The 8,334-nt window shown below is 38.8% G+C and overlaps 1 pseudogene; it reads right to left on the bottom strand.

The window, feature by feature from the left end:
* Positions 1-6,046: 6,046 nt before the first annotated feature.
* Positions 6,047-6,985, bottom strand: LOC109568959 (olfactory receptor 51L1-like; annotated as a pseudogene).
* Positions 6,986-8,334: the final 1,349 nt, after the last annotated feature.

The following is an 8,334-nucleotide window of genomic DNA, read 5'->3' as shown; positions in this document are numbered from 1 at the left end:
CATAGAGAGGTGTTGGAGTTGCTGAGAAAGCACAGATATCTAAGAACAAGTCAACAGTCAATCTTGTCAAATATTGACCAGTGAATATCTTATTTTCAGGGCAGTGATTATTTGTGAAGGTTCAGTAGGTGTCTGTCTTCTTTGTGTTGTTGTTGTTGTTGTTCAGTTGCTAAGTCACGTCTGACACTTTATGACCCTGTGGACTGCAGCACACCAGGCTTCTTTGTCCTTCACTATCTCCCAGAGTTGCTCAAACTCCTGTCCTTGAGTCGGTGATGCCATCCAAACATCTCATTCTCTGTTGCCCCCTTCTCCTCCTGCCCTCAATATTTTTCAGCCTCAAGGTCTTTTTCAATGAGTCGGCTCTTTGTACCAGGTGGCTAAAGTATTGGAGCCTCAACTTTAGCATCAGTCCTTCCAATGAATATTCATGGCTGATTTCCTTAGGATTGATTGGTTTGATCTCCTTGCAGTCCAAGGGACTTTCAAGAATTTTCTCCAGCACCACAGTTCAAAAGTATCAATTCGTTGGTGCTCAGCTTCTTTATAGTCCTCTCACATTTGTACATGACTACTGGAAAAACCATAGCTTTGACTATATGCACCTTTGTCTGTGAAGTGATGTCTCTGCTTTTTAATATGCTGTCTAGGTTTGTCATAGCTTTTCTTCCACAAAGCAAGTGTTTTTGTTTTTTTTTTTTAATTTAATTTAATTTTTTTAATTTTTTTTTTATTTTTTCTAATTTTATTTTATTTTTAAACTTTACATAATTGTATTAGTTTTGCCAAATATCAAAATGAATCCATCACAGGTATACATGTGTTCCCCATCCTGAACCCTCCTCCCTCCTCCCTCCCCATACCATCCCTCTGGATCGTCCCCGTGCACTAGCCCCAAGCATCCAGTATTGTGCATCGAACCTGGACTGGCCTCTCATTTCATACATGATGTTTTACATGTTTCAATGCCATTCTCCCAAATCTTCCCACCCTCTCCCTCTCCCACAGAGTCCATAAGACTGTTCCATACATCAGTGTCTCTTTTGCTGTCTCGTACACCGGATTATTGTTATCATCTTTCTAAATTCCATATATATGCATTAGTATACTGTATTGGTGTTTTTCCTTCTGGCTTACTTCACTCTGTATAATAGGCTCCAGTTTCATCCACCTCATTAGAACTGATTCAAATGAATTCTTTTTAATGGCTGAGTAATACTCCATTGTGTATATGTACCACTGCTTTCTTATCCATTCATCTGCTGATGGACATCTAGGTTGCTTCCATGTCCTGGCTATTAGAAACAGTGCTGCGATGAACATTGGGGTACACGAGTCTTTTTCCCTTCTGGTTTCCTCAGTGTGTATGCCCAGCAGTGGGATTGCTGGATCATAAGGCAGTTCTATTTCCAGTTTTTTAAGGAATCTCCACACTGTTCTCCATAGTGGCTGTACTAGTTTGCATTCCCACCAACAGTGTAAGAGGGTTCCCTTTTCTCCACACCCTCTCCAACATTTATTATTTGTAGACTTTTTTTTTTTTTTAATTTCATGGCTCTACTCACTGTTTGCAGTGATTTTGGAGCCCAAGAAAGTAAAATCTATCACTGTTTCCACTTTTTCCCCATCTGTTTGCCATGACGTGAAGGGACCAGATGCCCTGACCTCTGTTTAAGTTTTGAACAAGCTTTTTCACTCTCCTCCTTCACTCTCATCAAGAGGCTCTTTAGTTCCTCTTCACTTTCTGCCATTAAAGTGGTCTCATCTGCCTGTCTGATTTATTGATGTCTTTGGCAGCAATCTTGATTCTTGCTTGTGCTTCATCCAGCCTAGCATTTCATGTGATGTACTCTGCATAGAAATTAAATAATCAGGGTGACAATGTATAGCTTTGATGTACTCCTTTTCCAATTTGGAACCAGTCTGTTGTTCCATGTCCAGTTCTTTTTATTTTTTTTATAATTTTATTTTATTTTTAAACTTTACAATATTGTATTGGTTTTGCCAAATATAGAAATGAATCCTCCACAGGTATACATGTGTTCCCCATCCTGAACCCTCCTCCCTCCTCCCTCCCCATACCATCTCTCTGGGTCCAGTTCTAACTGTTGTTTCTTATCCTGTATATAGGTTTCTCAGGGTACAGGTAAGGTAGTCTGGAGTTCCCACCTCTTGAAGAATTTTCCAGTTTGTTGTGATCTCACATGCAGTAAAGTAATGCTTAAAATTCTCCAACCAGGCTGCAGCAAAAAGTGAACCATGAACTTTCAGATGTTCAAGCTGATTTTAGAGAAAGCAGAGGAACAAGAGATCAAATTGCCAACATCCACTGGATCTTTGAAAAAGCAAGAGAGTTTCAGAAGAACATCTATTTCTGCTTTATTGACTATGCCAAAGCCTTTGTATGGATCACAATAAACTGTGGAAAATTCTTAAAGAGATGGGAATACCAGACCACCTGACCTGCCTCTTGAGAAACCTATATGCAGGTTAGGAAGCAACAGTTAGAACTGGACATGGAACAACAGACTGATTCCAAATAGGAAAAGGAATACGTCAAAGCTGTATATTGTCACCCTGCTTATTTAACTTATGTGCAGAGTACATCATGAGAAATGCTGGGCTGGAAGAAGCACAAGCTGGAATCAAGATTGCTGGGAGAAATATCAATAACCTCAGACATGCAGACGACACCACCCTTATGGCAGAAAGTGAAGAGGAACTAAAAAGCCTCTTGATGAAAGTGAAAGAGGAGAGTGAAAAAGTTGACTTAAAGCTCAACATTCAGAAAACGAAGATCATGGCATCTGGTCCCATCACTTCATGGCGAATAGATGGGGAAATAGTGGAAACCAGTGTCAGACTTTATTTTTGGGGGCTCCAAATCACTGCAGATGGTGACTGCAGCCATGGAATTAAAAGACGCTTACTCCTTGGAAGGAAACTTATGACCAACCTAGATAGCATATTAAAAAGCAGAGACAGCCACTATGGAGAACACTCTGGAGATTCCTTAAAAAACTGGAAATAGAACTGCCTTATGATCCAGCAATCCCACTGCTGGGCATATACACTGAGGAAACCAGAATTGAAAGAGACACGTGTACCCTAATGTTCATCGCAGCACTGTTTATAATAGCCAGGACATGGAAGCAACCTAGATGTCCATCAGCAGATGAATGGATAAGAAAGCTGTGGTACATATACACAATGGAGTATTACTGAGCCATTAAAAAGAATACATTTGAATCAGTTATAATGAGGTGGATGAAACTGGAGCCTATTATACAGAGTGAAGTAAGCCAGAAGGAAAAACACCAATACAGTATACTAACGCATATATATGGAATTTTGAAAGATGGTAACAATAACCCTGTATACGAGACAGCAAAAGAGACACTGATGTATAGAACAGTCTTTTGGACTCTGTGGGAGAGGGAGAGGGTGGGATGACTTGGGAGAATGGCATTGAAACATGTATAATATCATATATGAAATGAGTCGCCAGTCCAGGTTCGATGCATGATACTGGATGCTTGGGGCTAGTGCACTGGGACGACCCAGAGGGATGGTATGGGGAGGGAGGAGGGAGGAGGGTTCAGGATGGGGAACACAGGTATACCTGTGGCTGATTCATTTCAATATATGGCAAAACCAATACAATATTGTAAAGTTAAAAAATAAAAAAAATTAAAAAGCAGAGACATTACTTTGTCAACAAAGGTCTGTCTAGTCAAAGGTATGGTTTTTCCAGTGGTCACATATGGATGTGAGAGTTGGACTATAAAAAAAGCTGAGTGCCTAAGAATGGATGCTTTTGAACTGTGGTGTTGGAGAAGACTCTTGAGAGTCCCTTGGACTGCAAGGAGATCCAACCAGTCCATCCTAAAGGAGATCAGTCCTGGACGTTCATTGGTAGGACTGATGTTGAAGCTGAAACTCCAGTACTTTGGCCACCTAATGCGAAGAGCTGACTCACAGGAAAAGACCCTGATGCTGGGAAAGATTGATGGTGGGAGGAGAAGGGGGTGACAGAAGATGAGATGGTTGGATGGCATCACCGACTCAATGGACATGGGTTTGGGTGAACTCCGGGAGTTGGTGATGGACAGGGAGGCCTGGCATGCTGCGATTCATGGGGTTGCAAAGAGCTGGACACGACTGAGCGACTGAACTGAACTGAACACTGTCAAGACTTTTGCGTAGCCAATGAAACAATAATAGATTTTTTTTTTTCTGTAATTCCTTTTTTTTTCCCCCTATGATCCAACAGATGTTAGCAATTTGATCTCTAGTTCCTCTGCCTTTTATAAATCCAGCTTCTATATCTGGAAGTTCTCGGTTCATGTCTTGTTGAAGCCTAGCTTTAGAATTTCGAAAATGACCTTGCTAGCACAAGAAATGAGTTTGAAAATTCTTTGACATTGCCTTTCTTTAGAATTGGAATGAAAACTGACCTTTTCCAGTCCTGTACCCACTGCTGAGTTTTCCAAATCTGCTAAGATATAGAGTATAGCACTTTAACAACATCATCTTTTAGAATTTGAAATAGCTCAGCTGGAATTCCATCACCTCCATTAGCTTCTTCTTTTTTATTTACTATGATATAAGATTGAGGGCAGAAGGAGAAGGGGGCGACAGAGGATGAGATGGTTGGATGGCATTACCGACTCATTGGACATGAGTTTGGGTGGATTCCGGGAGTTGTTGATGGACAGGGAGGCCTGGAGTGCTGTGATTCATGGGGTCACAAAAAGTCGGACATGGCTGAACGACTGAACTGAACTGAACTGAACTGGAAATATTGGTAATGAAATCACCCCCTTGCTAAAATATCATGTTTGAAATGATTCTCATTTAATCAGATATGAAAGAAGCTTTTAAGAAACCAAGGATAACATTAGGTAGCCAATGCTTGCTAAGGTATCTTAAATTAGTTGGCAGGTGTCTCAACATACAGTTTCTAGCCTAACCTGTGAGTTAAGGAATTTTACTGTCTCTCAAACATTGAAATCTTAGGGTATTTGGGGGATTGCAAGAAAAGAGTAATTTTCCCAATTTTACTTATATTGTAGGTAGAACCTGATGACAAATTCTTATCTTGGTTTCCTAGCATCAGTATAGCCTATAAAGAGGATTTCAAAAGTCCAAACTAAAATTACTTCTGATAACTTCCATTAAAGCAGTTTTAAAAGATACATACAATAAATTAATACTCGATGCAACTATGGAAATAATCAGGCCACATCTAATGTGACAAATCTTACTGTACAATCAAGAATATTTTTTTTTGTTTTTGATCAAAAAGAAAGAGACTACAATTTTTGTGTAATTGACTTTATTATCATTTTGAAACAATTTTCTGTTATTTGAGTTATTGTGTTAATTTTACCTTGCCATTTTGTCCCCACCAGAGTTAACATCCCAATTTCACTTCATATAACTACACTACATCCTAAGCTTCTACTTACCTGATCTAATCAATCAGTGTCACTTTATGAAATGTCTCAAACTTAATTATCATGAATAGTGAAAATTCAAGAAAGAGAGAATTTTACATGTGTAGAAAATCTGAAGTACTGAAGTATTTAATGGAACTGTTATTATATTATAATGATAAAGAAGCATGGGACAAGGGATAATGGAAAAAAAATGTGTCTTTTATAGAACTGAAGAAAAACACACAAAAAAACTGTAAACAACTGCCAATATTTGAAGTGAAAGTAATCATCAATTCATACAGTAATTGGGCACAGAAAATTATCATGATAAATTAAACCGAAGGCTGGTGCTGAAAGGGAGAATCATGGCCAGTGTAGGTTGTGAAAATAAAACACATTCAGGCCTTTTACTTGCCTTCTTATGTATATAGCAATGAAGAAAAGTCACTTCAGCTGGAAGAGTTGGGATAATGATTATTTACTCATATATCTTTTCCAAAATTCATGTTATAAATTTTGCTCAGGATTCTTCAGGTCTTTTTTTGATGAGGAGTTTTAATATTTTATCTTGGATCTGCTTGATTTTCACCTAATTAATTGGTTCATCAAAGGAGGAATAAGAAAATACATGTTTGCCATGAGTTACAAAGATGTTTGAGGTTCATCACAGGAGGAATGAGAAAATGCATGTTGGCCATGAGTACAAAGATGTTTGAGAAAGTCTTGGGCCAAATTGGTAAAGCATAGACAAGCAGATCACAGTGTGAAGAAGAGGGCTACAGCAGAGAGGTGGGAAATACAGGTGTTGAGAGTTTTGAGGTAGCAATCATGGGATAAAATACTCAGGGTGGTTTTCAGAATCAACAGGTAAGAAAGGAGAAAATCAATGCCCATGTTGGAAAGCACCATAAAGAGTCCAACAACGCTATTGATCCTAGTGCTGGAGCAAGAAAGCTTTAGGATATCAGAATACAGGCAGTAGGAATGAGAAAGTACATTAAAATGACAGAAGTACAGCCTCCTCAAGAGGATAGGAAGGGGCACTTGGGCATCATGGCTCGCCCTACAATGGCCAAACCCATCCTGGCAATTACAGTCCTGGTGAGAATGGAAGAATAGTGCAATGGATGAGAAATGGCCACATAGTGGTCAAAGGCCATTGCCAGTATGATAACTGACTCAAAATCCTGCATAGTGTGAATAAAAAACATTTGGGTGAAGCAAGCAGATAAGGTGAGTTCTCTAGCATCCAGCCAGAAGATCCTCAGCATTGTGGGGAAGGTGAAGAGGGACAGACCTAGATCGGAGGCAGCTAGCATGACTAGGAAGCGGTACAAAGGCACTTGGAGGGCATGTTCCTTCCAGATAATTGTCATGATGGTCACATTGCCCACCAGGATTACCAAGAACACGGCACAGAAAGGTATGGAGATCCAGATGTGAACAGCTTCCAGCCCAGGTATGCCTGTCACCAGGAAGGTGGAGAATGTGGAGCTGGTGCGGTTGATGCCAGAACTGCATGTCTTTCCTAAAATGAAATGCATTGCCTCCACAGATGTTAAAATTTTACTTGAACATTTGACTATTTATAATACTGCTTCTTTTAAGCTGGCCCTGATATGTGTCTACTATGAAAGTAAATGATGTTTCCCAAGATAGAGCATTTGAGGCTTTGGACTAGAAAGTGAGACTTTGTTTCGATAAATTTCCACAGATATTGTAATTTATTGAATAAAAATGAGAAAAATACACTTGATACTTAATGTACCTAAACCATTTAATTGATATAATGGCATTTTAAAGTGATATGTCAAAAAGAATGTCCTTTAAATAAATTTCTTTTATGCAAATTTTTTATGTAATTTTAATTACAGTAGTATATCATTCTAGGATATTTCTTACTGCCTTCATCAGCCATGATACATATTTGATGATGCTGCTTCTGCTAAGTCACTTCAGTCGTGTCTGACTCTGTGTGACCTAATAGATGGCAGCCCACCAGGCTCCTCCATCCCTGGGATTCTCCAGGCAAGAATACTGGAGTGGGTTGCCATTTCCTTCTCCAATGCATGCATGCATACTAAGTTGCTTCAGTCGTGTCCGACTCTGTGCGACCCCATAGACAGCAATCCACCAGACTCCTCTGTCCACAGGACTCTCTAGGAAAGAATACTGGAATGGGCTGCCATTTCCTTCTCCAACATATTAGATAGTGCTACTCAAACTCAGGGGGCTTCCCTCGTGGCTCACTGATAAATAATCCACCTGCCAATGGAGGACACGTGGGTTTGATCCCTGGGTTGGGAAGATCTCTTGAAGGAGGAAATGAAAACCCACTCCAGTATTCTTGCCTGGCAAATCCCATGGCCAGAGAAGCCTGGTGGGCTAGAGCTCATGGGATTGCAAAGAGTTGGACAGGAGTTAGCAACTAAGCAACAGCAAGTCAAATTGAAGTTCATGGATGCATTTTATATCCTAATTCTTCTGCAATGAGAACAGTGTTGAGATTTAAGCTGAACATTTGGAAACTTTTACATTAATCTGACAAAATTTGCTTCTTGAATTTAATAACATTATTTTAGTATCCAATAATAACAGTTGTTATTATTAGTGCACAGTATTATTAGTGTATAATACTAATATTATCATATTTGGGTGTGTTTTTATTTCATTTTTCTTAAATATTTTAGTTATATTTTTAAAATTATTTTGTGATTAATCAAAAGTTTTAAAAATGATCCTTCTTTACATAGTTTATGAATAACCATTTTATGATAATTTATTGTTAAATATAAACATATTTTGTCAATTGATCATAAAAAATTATAATTTAATATATTGAATAACAATTGTTTGTTTAAAGAAGGTAAAATCTCTAGCAGATTATTTTTTA

Source organism: Bos indicus, chromosome 15, assembly GCF_029378745.1.
Source record: "Bos indicus isolate NIAB-ARS_2022 breed Sahiwal x Tharparkar chromosome 15, NIAB-ARS_B.indTharparkar_mat_pri_1.0, whole genome shotgun sequence".
Taxonomy (NCBI): Eukaryota; Metazoa; Chordata; class Mammalia; order Artiodactyla; family Bovidae; genus Bos; species Bos indicus.
This window is presented reverse-complemented; position numbering and strand designations above follow the sequence as displayed.